Source organism: Lolium rigidum, chromosome 5 (assembly GCF_022539505.1).
Source record: "Lolium rigidum isolate FL_2022 chromosome 5, APGP_CSIRO_Lrig_0.1, whole genome shotgun sequence".
In the NCBI taxonomy this organism is placed as follows: Eukaryota; Viridiplantae; Streptophyta; class Magnoliopsida; order Poales; family Poaceae; genus Lolium; species Lolium rigidum.
Window position 1 is genome coordinate 211269651 of NC_061512.1, and position 13131 is coordinate 211282781.

Sequence of the window (13131 nt, forward strand, 5' to 3'; positions counted from 1 at the left end):
TATAAAACATGTGAGTATTGTCATAAAAGTAGCATGGAACATAAGAAATTATAGATACGTTTGAGACGTATCAAGCATCCCCAAGCTTAGTTCCTACTCGCCCTCGAGTAGGTAAACGATAACAATGATAATTTCTGAAGTGACATGCTATCATAATCTTGATCAATACTATTGTAAAGCATATGCGATGAATGCAATGATTCGAGGCAATGGTAAAGACAATGATTAAACAACTAAATCGTATAGCAAAGACTTTTCATGAATAGTACTTTCAAGACAAGCATCAATAAGACTTGCATAGGAGTTAACTCATAAGGCAATAAATTCTTAGTAGAGAGTTTTGAAGCAACACAAAGGAAGATATAAGTTTCAGCAGTTGCTTTCAACTTCAACATGTATATCTCATGGATAATTGTCAACACAAAGTAATATGATGAATGCAAATAAGCAAGTATGTAGGAATCAATGCACACAGTTGACACACGTGTTTGCTTCTAAGATAGAAAGAAGTAGGTAAACTGACTCAACATAAAGTAAACGAAAGGCCCTTCGCAGAGGGAAGCAGGGATTAAATCATGTGCTAGAACTTTTCATGTTTTGAAATCATATAGAGAGCATAAAAGTAAAGTTTTGAGAGGTGTTTGTTGTTGTCAACGAATGGTAGTGGGTACTCTAACTACCTTATCAACCAGACTTTCAAGAGCGGCTCCCATGAAGGACGTTATTTCTACCACCAAGGTAGATCATCCCTCTTCTCTTTTGTTTACACATGCATTTTATTATTTATGGATGGCACTCCTCCCCACCTTTTCTTTCTCAAGCCATGGCTAACCGAATCCTCGGGTGCCTTCCAACAATCTCATACCATGGAGGAGTGTCTTTTTTTTCTTTTTTCTTTTTCTTTTTGCAAAATTAAGTTGCTCACTGATTGATCAGGGCAAAGCATGTGAAGAGAATTATTAATGCAAGTTAATTAGTTGGGGCTGGGAACCCCATTGCCAGCTCTTTTTGCAAAATTATTGGATAAGCGGATGAGCCACTAGTCCATTGGTGAAAGTCTGTCCGAAGTAAATGACAAGATCGAAAGATAAAACACCACATACTTCCTCATGAGCTATAAAACATTGGCACAAATAAGAGGTAAATAACTTTTAAATTGTTTAAAGGTAGCACATGAAGTATTTACTTGGAATGGCATAAAAATACCATGTAGTAGGTAGGTATGGTGGACACAAATGGCATAGGTTTTGGCTCAAGGTTTTGGATGCACGAGAAGTATTCCCTCTCAGTACAAGGCTTTGGCTACCAAGGTTGTTTGAAGCAAACACAAGTATGAACAGGTACAGCAAAACTTACATAAGAACATATTGCAAGCATTATAAGACTCTACACTGTCTTCCTTGTTGTTCAAACACTTCACCAGAAAATATCTAGACCTTAGAGAGACCAATCATGCAAACCAAATTTCAACAAGCTCTATGTAGTTCTTCATTAATAGGTGAAAAGTACATGATGTAAGAGCTTAAACATGATCTAATTGAGCACAACAATGGCCAAGTATCAAATTATTCAAGACAATATACCAATTACCATATGAAGCATTTTCTGTTTCCAACCATATAACAATGAACGAAGCAGTTTCAACCTTCGCCATGAACATTAAAGCATAACTAAGAACACAAGTGTTCCATATGAAAAAGTTGAGCGTAATATCTCCAATATAAAGGATGTGGGATCCAACTTTATTCAAATAAAAACAAAAATAAAAACAAACAGACGCTCCAAGTAAAGCACATAAGATGTGACTGAATAAAAATATAGTTTCACTAGAGGTGACCTGATAAGTTATCGATGAAGAAGGGGATGCCTTGGGCATCCCCAAACTTAGATGCTTGAGTCTTCTTGAAATATGCAGGGATGAACCACGGGGGCATCCCCAAGCTTAGACTTTTCACTCTTCTTGATCATATTGTATCATCCTCCTCTCTTGATCCTTGAAAACTTCCTCCACACCAAACTCAAAACAAACTCATTAGAGGGTTAGTGCATAATCAAAAATTCACATATTCAGAGGTGACATAATCATTCTTAACACTTCTGGACATTGCACAAAGCTACTGAAAGTTAATGGAACAAAGAAATCCATCAAACATAGCAAAAGAGGCAATGCGAAATAAAAGGCAGAATCTATCAAAACAGAACAGTCCGTAAAGACGAATTTTCCAGAGGCACTTAACTTGCTCAGATGAAAAAGCTCAAATTGAATGAAAGTTGCGTACATATCTGAGGATCACGCACGTAAATTGGCAGAATTTTCTGAATTACCTACAGATGGGGCTGCTCAATTTCGTGACAGTAAGAAATCTGTTTCTGCGCAGTAATCCAAATCTAGTATCAACCCTACTATCAAAGACTTTACTTGGCACAACAATGCAATAAAATAAAGATATGGAGAGGTTGCTACAGTAGTAACAACTTCGAAGACTCAAATATAAAACAAAAGTGCTGTAGTAAAATGATGGGTTGTCTCCCATAAGCGCTTTTCTTTAACGCCTTTCAGCTAGGCGCAGAAAGTGTGAATCAAGTATTATCAAGAGATGAAGCATCAACATCATAATTTGTTCTAATAATAGAATCAAAAGGCAACTTAATTCTCTTTCTAGGGAAGTGTTCCATACCTTTCTTGAAAGGAAATTGATACTTAATATTACCTTCCTTCATATCAATAATAGCACCAACAGTTCGAAGAAAAGGTCTTCCCAAAATAATGGGACAAGATGCATTGCATTCAATATCCAAGACAACAAAATCAACGGGGACAAGGTTATTGTTAACCATAATGCGAACATTATCAATCCTCCCCAAAGGTTTCTTCTTACCTTGTGGAGTCCTTTCCGTGTGTCATTCAGAGTAATTTATCATCATATCATCAAGAAGCTTTGTAGCCGCCCCCAAGGTGATGGACATAAAAGTACCTCCAGCAGCTGAATCCAATAAGTTCCGCGAAGAAAAATTCAGTCCTGCATAAAAGGTTTGGATGATCATCCAAGTAGTTAGTCCATGGGTATGGCAATTCTTTACCAAAGATTTCATTCTTTCCCATGCTTGAGCAACATGTTCATTATCCAATTGCTTAAAATTCATTATGCTACTTCTCAAAGATATAATTTTAGCAGGAGGATAATATCTACCAATGAAAGCATCTTTACATTTAGTCCATGAATCAATACTATTCTTAGGCAAAGATAGCAAGCAATCTTTAGCTCTTCCTCTTAATGAGAAAGGAAACAATTTCAGTTTTATAATGTCTCCATCTACATCCTTATACTTTTGCATTTCACAAAGTTCAACAAAATTATTAAGATGGGCAGCAGCATCATCGGAACTAACACCAGAAAATTGCTCTCTCATAACAAGATTTAATAAAGCAGGTTTGATTTCAAAAAATTCTGCTGTAGTAGCAGGTGGCGCAATAGGTGTGCATAGGAAATCATTATTATTTGTGCTAGTGAAGTCACACAACTTAGTGTTTTCAGGAGTATTCATTTTAACAATAGTAAATAAAGCAAACTAAATACAGTAAAGTAAAACAAGTAACTAATTTTTTTGTGTTTTAGAGATAGCGAACAAGACAAGTAAGTAAAGTAACTAATTTTTTTTGTGTTTTTGATATAGAGAACAAATAAATCAGTAAATAAAAGAAAGTAAAGCAAGACAAAAACAAAGTAAAGAGATTGGATGTGAGAGACTCCCTTTGCAGCGTGTCTTGATCTCCCCGGCAACGGCGCCAGAAAAAGAGCTTGATGCGTGCAATTACACACGTCCGTTGGGAACCCCAAGAGGAAGGTGTGATGCATATAGAAGCAAGTTTTCCCTCAGTATGAAACCAAGGTTATCGAACCAGTAGGAGTCAAGGAGCATGTGAAGGTTGTTGGTGAAGGAGTGTAGTGCGGCGCAACACCAGGGATTCCGGCGCCAACATGGAACCTGCAGAACACAATCAAAGTACTTTGCCCCAACGTAACAGTGAGGTTGTCAATCTCACCGGCTTGCTGAAAACAAAGGATTAACCGTATAGTGTGGAAGATGATGTTTGTTTGCGAAGAACAGTAGAGAACAAGTATTGCAGTAGATTGTATTTCAGATGTAAAAGAATGGACCGGGGTCCACAGTTCACTAGTGGTGTCTCTCCGATAAGATAACTAGCATGTTGGGTGAACAAATTACAGTTGGGCAATTGACAAATAGAGATGCACATACATATATCATGATGACTACTATGAGATTTAATCAGGGCATTACGACAAAGTACATAGACCGCTATCCAGCATGCATCTATGCCTAAATAGTCCACCTTCGGGTTAGCATCCGCACCCCCTCCAGTATTAAGTTGCAAACAATAGACAATTGCATTAAGTATGGTGCGTAATGTAATCAACACAAATATCCTTAGACAAAGCATTGATGTTTTATCCCTAGTGGCAACAACACATCCACAACCTTAGAACTTTCTCATCACTCGTCCCAGATTCAATGGAGGCATGAACCCACTATCGAGCATAAATACTCCCTCTTGGAGTTACAAGTATCAACTTGGCCGGAGCCTCTACTAGCAACGGAGAGCATGCAAGAACATAAACAACACATATATGATAGATTGATAATCAACTTGACATAGTATTCAATATTCATCGGATCCCAACAAACGCAACATGTAGCATTACAAATAGACGATCTTGATCATGATAGGCAGCTCACAAGATCTAACATGATAGCACAATGAGGAGAAGACAACCATCTAGGTACTGATATGGACCCATAGTCCAAGGATGAAATACTCACGCATCAATCCGGAGGCGGGCATGATTATGTAGAGCCCTCCGGTGATGATTCCTCTCTCCGGCAGGGTGCCGGAGGCGATCTCCTGAATCCCCCGAGATGGGATTGGCGACGGCGGCGTCACAGTAAGGTTTTCCGTATCGTGGCTCTCGGTAATAGGGTATTCGCAACGGAGGCCTTAAGTAGGCGAAAGGGCAGCCTCGGAGGGGCCAGGGGGTGGCCCCCCATAGGCCGGCGCGCCCAGGGGCCAGGCCGCGCCGCCATGTGGGGTGGGGCCCCCAGGGCCCCCCTCTGGCCCCTCTCTGGCTCTCTGGAAGCTTCCGCGAAATATAAGACCCTGGACGTTGATTTCGTCCAATTCCGAGAATATTTCCTTTGTAGGATTTCTGAAACCAAAAACAGCAGAAAACAACAACTGGCTCTTCGGCATCTTGTTAATAGGTTAGTGCCGGAAAATGCATAATAATGATGTAAAGTATGTATAAAACATGTGAGTATTGTCATAAAAGTAGCATGGAACATAAGAAATTATAGATACGTTTGAGACGTATCACTGCGCCAGCGAGATGGGGGGCATTGCGCGTTGCGAACGGGCCATGGGCCACTTTCGGCCGGTCGCTTGGTAGCCTGTGAACCCTTTTGCGCGCCGGAGAAGGAACCCAGGCCCCATCGTTTGGTTGTATGTTTCCAGCCCATTCTTCCCAGGTCGTGCAGCCCACAACATGTTTGGTTGCAGATAGCTCAGTGCTATGGTAACCCCTTCACTTTGAGTGGTGAGGTTACCCAGTACTGAATAACAGCACACATGAGATTCAGTTCATCAGAAAAGATGCTGGTAATAAACAACAACTACTACTTAGTTGGCGATGCATCACGAACAAAGCAACTACTTCGTGATGCATCACATGTTCGTCACGAGGGGTTAGTATATACCACCTTGAACAAGTTCATCATTACAAAACGGGGATTAGCTTGTAGCAAGTCCTAGCTAATAGAGGGATACAAGATCACCTCCCAAAATCAGCGGATCATGACGAAGGAAGCAGAAGCACTAAGCAGGAAACTGGTTGCGTAGCCAGGTCCTAAGCCAGCTCCTCCTCTCCGGTGGCTGCAGCTTACTGATACGTCTCCAACGTATCTATAATTTCTTATGTTCCATGCTAGTTTTATGACAATACCTACATGTTTTGTTCACACTTTATGATGTTTTGATGCATTTTCCGGCACTAACCTATTAACAAGATGCCGAAGCGCCAGTTCCTGTTTTCTGCTGTTTTTGGTTTCAGAAATACTACACAGGAAATATTCTCGGAATTGGACGAAACAAAAGCCCACAGACTTATTTTCCACGGATCCTTCCAGAAGTCCGAAGAGGAGATGAAGAGGGGCGACGAGGCGGCCACCCCATAGGGCGGCGCGGCCCCACCCCTGGCCGCGCCGCCATATGGTGTGGGCCCCTCGGGCACCCCCCCGTGCTGCCCCTTCGCCTACTTAATCCCTCCGTCGCGAAAACCCTAGTACCGAGAGCCACGATACGAGAAAAGTTACTGTGACGCCGCCGCCGTCAATCCCATCTCGGGGGATTCAGGAGATCGCCTCCGGCACCTCGCCGGGAGAGGGGAATCATCACCGGAGGGCTCTACATCACCATGCCCGCCTCCGGAATGATGCGTGAGTAGTTCATCCTTGGACTATGGGTCCATAGCAGTAGCTAGATGGTTGTCTTCTCCTCTTGTGCTATAATGTTTAGATCTTGTGAGCTGCCTATCATGATCAAGATCATCTATTTGTAATGCTACATGTTGTGTTTGGTGGGATCCGATGAATATTGAATACTATGTCAAGTTGATTATTGATCTATCATATATGTGTGTTTATGTTCTTGCATGCTCTCCGTTGCTAGTAGAGGCTCTGGCCAAGTTGATACTTGTGACTCCAAGAGGGAGTATTTATGCTCGATAGTGGGTTCATGCCTCCATTGAATCGCGGGACGGTGATGTAAAGTTCTAAGGTTGTGGATGTGTTGTTGCCACTAGGGATAAAACATCAATGCTTTGTCTAAGGATATTTGTGTTGATTACATTATGCACCATACTTAATGCAATTGTCTCGTTGTTTGCAACTTAATACCGGAGGGGGTGCGGATGCTAACCTCGAAGGTGGACTTTTTAGGCATAGATGCATGCTTGGGTGGCGGTCTATGTTCTTTGTCGTAATGCCCTGATTAAATCTCATAGTAGTCATCATGATATGTGTATGAATCTCTATTCTGTCAATTGCCCACCTGTAATTTGTTCACCCAGCATGCTATTTATCTTATGGAAGAGACACCACTAGTGAACTGGGGACCCCGGTCCTTTCTTTTACATCTGAAATACAATCTACTGCAAACACTGTTCTCTGTTGTTCTTCGCAAACAAACATCATTCTCCACACCATACGTTTAATCCTTTGTTTTCAGCAAGCCGGTGAGATTGACAACCTCACTGTTAAGTTGGGGCAAAGTATTTTGATTGTGTTGTGCAGGTTCCACGTTGGCGCCGGAATCACTGGTGTTGCGCCGCACTACACTCCTCCACCAACAACCTTCACGTGGCCTTCATATCCTACTGGTTCGATAAACCTTGGTTTCATTCTGAGGGAAAACTTGCTGCTGTGCTCATCATACCTTCCTCTTGGGGTTCCCAACGGACGTGTGCTTTACCGTCACAAGGAAGTTGTTGCCTCCACGCACATCAACTCTTTTTCTGCCGCCGTTGCCGGGGAGATCAAGACACGCTGCAAGGGGAGTCTCTCACATCCAATCTCTTTACTTTGTTTATTGTCTTGCTTTATTTTATTTTATTTTTTGTCTACTTTGCTTACTTTATATCAAAAACACAAAAAAAATAGTTACTTGTTTTTACTTTATTTTATTCTGTTTGCTTAGTTTATTTTTATTATTGTTAAAATGAATACTCCTGAAAACACTAAGTTGTGTGATTTCACTAGCACAAATAATAATGATTTTATATGTACTCCTATTGCTCCACCTGCTACTACTACAGAATTTTATGAAATTAAACCTGCTTTACTAAATCTTGTTATGAGAGAGCAATTTTCTGGTGTTAGTACTGATGATGCTGCTGCCCATCTTAATAATTTTGTTGAACTTTGTGAAATGCAAAAGTATAAGGATATAGATGGTGATATTATAAAACTGAAACTGTTTCCTTTCTCCTTAAGAGGAAGAGCTAAAGATTGGTTGCTGTCTTTGCCTAAAAATAGTATTGATTCATGGACTAAATGTAAAGATGCTTTTATTGGTAAATATTATCCTCCTGCTAAGATTATATCTTTGAGAAGTAGCATTATGAATTTTAAGCAATTAGATAATGAACATGTTGCTCAAGCATGGGAGAGAATGAAATCTTTGGTAAAGAATTGCCCTACCCATGGACTAACTACTTGGATGATCATCCAAACCTTTTATGCAGGATTGAATTTTTCTTCGAGAAACCTATTGGATTCAGTTACTGGAGGTACTTTTATGTCCATTACTTTGGGTGCTGCAACAAAGCTTCTTGATGATATGATGATCAATTACTCTGAATGGCATACTGAAAGAACTCCTCAAGGTAAGAAGGTAAATTCTGTTGAAGAAACCTCTTCTTTGAGTGATAAAATTGATGTTATTATGTCTATGCTTGTTAATGGTTGATCTCATGTTGATCCTAATAATGTTCCTTGAGCTTCATTGGTTGCTCAAGAAGAGCATGTTGATGTGAATTTCATTAAGAATAATAATTTCAACAACAATGCTTATAGGAATGATTATGGTAACAACAACTATAGGCCATATCCTTCTAATAATGGTAGTGGTTATGGTAATTCTTATGGTAGATCTGTTTTGCCTAGTGAGGAAAAGATACTGGAAATCGAAAGAACTACTAAGAGCTATATGCAATCACAATATGAGAAAAATCAATTGTTTACTAAAACTATGAATGAACAATCTGCCTTGTTGAAAAATATAGGAAATCAACTTGAGAATTTGAATATGGAAATTTCTAGTTTGCAAACTAAGCTTTCAAATGCTGAAAACCGAATTTCATACATGTCTGAGTCACAAGCTTCCTTAATTAATAAAATGGCTGCTAAACCTGAGGATAATGATAACAAAATTCTTGCTAAAACAAATGCTATCCAAGTTCGAATTAATGACAATATTAGAATGATGGTTGAATTGCATGCTAGGTGGGAAAGAGAAGAAAAAGAAAAACTTGCTAAAGAGAATAATGTAGCTAAAGTTTGGACTATTACCACCACTAGTAATGTTGATGCTTCACATGTTGCTAAACCTCCTACTATCAATGGTAAAATAATTGGTGTTGGCAATGTTTCTAACTCTAGTACAAAGCGTGCAAAATTGTCTGAAACTACTGAAACTGTTTGTGATAAAAGTGCTGAAATTTTTCAGAATGTTGTAGATCATAATGGTTTAGATTTTGATAGTTGTCATATTTCTGAAGTTATTAAGTTCTTACAAAAACTTGCTAGAAGTCCTAATGCTAGTGCTATAAATTTAGCCTTTACAAAACATATTACAAATGCTCTCATTAAAGCTAGGGAAGAGAAATTAAAACTTGAATCTTCTATTCCTAGGAAGTTGGAAGATGGTTGGGAGCCCATCATTAAGACGAAAGTCAATGATTTTGATTGTAATGCTTTATGTGATCTTGGTGCAAGTATTTCTGTTATGCCTAAGAAACTTCATGATATGCTTGACTTGCCACCATTGAAAAATTGTTATTTGAATGTTAATCTTGCTGATAATTCTATGAAGAAACCTTTGGGGAGAATTGATAATGTTCACATTACGGTTAACAATAACCTTGTCCCCGTTGATTTTGTTGTCTTGGATATTGAATGCAATGCATCTTGTCCTATTGTCTTGGGAAGACCCTTTCTTCGAACTGTTGGTGCTATTATTGATATGAAAGAAGGAAATATTAAGTATCAATTCCCTCTCAAGAAAGGTATGGAACACTTCCCTAGAAAGAGAATGAAGTTGCCTTTTGATTCTATTATTAGAACAAATTATGATGTTGATGCTTCTTCTCTTGATAATACTTGATTTGCACTTTCTGCGCCTAGCTGAAAGGCGTTAAAGAAAAGCACTTCTTGGGAGATAATCCATGTTGTTTTTATTTTTACTACTGTTTTGTTGAGTCTTGGAAGTTGTTACTACTGTAGCAACCTCTCCTTATCATGTTATTGTGCTAAGTAAAGTCTCTAATAGAAGGTTGATACTAGATTTGGATTTCTGCGCAGAAACAGATTTGTTGTCTGTCATGAATTCGCGTTTTTCTCTCTGTAGAAGAATCAAAAAAAATCAGCGAAAAATCATGCATGATCCTCAGATATGTACGCAACTTTCATTAGTTTTGAGTTTTTCCATCTGAGCAAGTTAAGTGGCTCAGAAAAATTCGTCTTTACGGACTGTTCTGTTTTGACCGATTCTGCCTTTTATTTCGCATTGCCTCTTTTACTGTGTTGAGTGGATTTCTTTGTTCCATTAACTTTCAGTAGCCTTGGGTAATTTCCAGAAGTGTTAAGAATGATTGTGTCCTCTCTGAACATGTGAATTTTTATCATGCACTAACCCTCTAATGAGTTTGCTTTAAGTTTGGTGTGGAGGAAGTTTTCAAGGGTCAAGAGAAGAGGATGATATAATATGATCAAGAAGAGTGAAAAGTCTAAGCTTGGGGATGCCCCCGTGGTTCATCCCTGCATATTTCAAGAAGACTCAAGCATCTAAGCTTGAGGATGCCCAAGGCATCCCCTTCTTCATCGACAACTTATCAGGTCACTTCTAGTGAAACTATATTTTTATTCCGTCACATCTTATGTTCTTTACTTGGAGCGTCTGTTTGTTTTTATTTTTGTTTTGGTTTGAATAAATTTGGATCCCAACAATCCTTGTATTGGAGAGAGACACGCTCCACTTTTTCATTTGAACACTGGTGTTCTTAATTTTGCTTTAATGTTCATGACGAAGGCTGAAAACTGCTTCGTTGATTGCTATTTGGTTGGAAACAGAAAATGCTTCATGTGGTAAATGGTATATTATCTTGAATAAGTTGATACTTGGCAATTGTTTTGAGCTCTCATAGATCATGTTTAAGCTCTTGCATCATGTAGTTTAAATCTATTAATGGAGAACTACCGTAGATCTTGTTGAAATTTGGTTTGCATGATTGGTCTCTCTAAGGTCTAGATATTTTCTGGTAAAAGTGTTTGAACAACAAGGAAGACAGTGTAGAGTCTTATAATGCTTGCAATATGTTCTTGTGTAAGTTTTGCTGTACCTGTTCATACTTGTGTTTGCTTCAAACAACCTTGCTAGCCAAAGCCTTGTACTGAGAGGAAATGCTTCTCGTGCATCCAAACACCTTGAGCCAAAACCCATGCCATTTGTGTCCACCATAACTACCTATATGTGGTATTTTTCTGCCATTCCAAAGTAAATTGCTTGCGTGCTACCTTTAAAATTTCATTCCTTTGTCTTTACAATACATAGCTCATGGGAAAATAGCTTAAAAACTATTGTGGTGATGAATATGTTGCTATGTATCTTAATTCTTATAAGTTGCTTGTTGAGCGGTAACCATGTTTCTGGGGACGCCATCAACTTTTTACACCTTTGTTGAATATCATGTGAGTTGCTATGCATGTTCATCTTGTCTGAAGTAAGGGTGATTTATCATGATTAAATGGTTTGAGTATGCATATTGTTAGAGAAGAACATTGGGCCGCCAACCAAAGCCATGTATCATGGTGGAAGTTTTCAGTTTGGACATTAATCCTCAATCTCTTATGAGAATATTATCTGTTGTTGAATGCTTAAGCATTAAAGAGGAGTCCATTATCTGTTTTCTATGTTGTCCCGGTATGGATGTCCTCAAGTTGAAATCTATCAAAACTGAGAAATCAAATGTGATCTATCTCCTTGGACCTTTGTACAGGTGGCATAGAGGTACCCCTTTGTGACACTTGGTTGAAACATATGTAATGCAATGATAATCCATGGAAATCCGAGCTAATTAGGACAAGGTGCAAGCACTATTGGTATTCGATGCATGAGGCTTGCAACTTATAAGAGGTTTTATGCATAACACATATGAATTATTACTACCGTTGACAAAATTGTTTCCATGTTTTCAAAATAAAAAGCTCTAGCACATGAGTAATCCATGCTTCCCTCTGCGAAGGGCCTTTCTTTTACTTTATGTTGAGTCAGTTTACCTACTTCTTTCTATCTTAAAAGCAAACACTTGTGTTAACTGTGTGCATTGATTCTTACATGTTTACTTATTGCACTTGTTATATTACTTTATGTTGACAATTATCCATGAGATATACATGTTACAAGTTGAAAGCAATTGCTGAAACTTAATCATCCTCTGTGTTGGTTCGAAACCTCTTACTTTGAATCTATTGCTTTATGAGTTAGCTCTTATGCAAGTCTTTTTGATACTTGTCTTGAAAGTACTATTCATGAAAAGTTTTTGCTATATGATTCAGTTGTTTAGTCATTATATTTTTGTTAGCAACTATTGCTTCGAATCACTTCATTCATCTCATACGCTTTACAATAATGTTGATCAAGATTGTGTTGGTAGCATGTCACTTCAGAAATTATTGTTTTTATCGTTTACCTACTCGAGGGCGAGTAGGAACTAAGCTTGGGGATGCTTGATACGTCTCCAACGTATCTATAATTTCTTATGTTCCATGCTAGTTTTATGACAATACCTACATGTTTTGTTCACACTTTATGATGTTTTGATGCATTTTCCGGCACTAACCTATTAACAAGATGCCGAAGCGCCGGTTCCTGTTTTCTGCTGTTTTTGGTTTCAGAAATCCTACACAGGAAATATTCTCGGAATTGGACGAAACAAAAGCCCACAGACTTATTTTCCACGGAGCCTTCCAGAAGTCCGAAGAGGAGACGAAGAGGGGTGACGAGGCGGCCACCCCATAGGGCGGCGCGGCCCCACCCCTGGCCGCGCCGCCATATGGTGTGGGCCCCTCGGGCACCCCCCTGCGCCGCCCCTTCGCCTACTTAATCCCTCCGTCGCGAAAACCCTAGTACCGAGAGCCACGATACGAGAAAAGTTACTGTGACGCCGCCGTCGTCAATCCCATCTCGGAGGATTCAGGAGATCGCCTCCGGCACCCTGCCGGAGAGGGGAATCATCACCGGAGGGCTCTACATCACCATGCCAGCCTCCAGAATGATGCGTG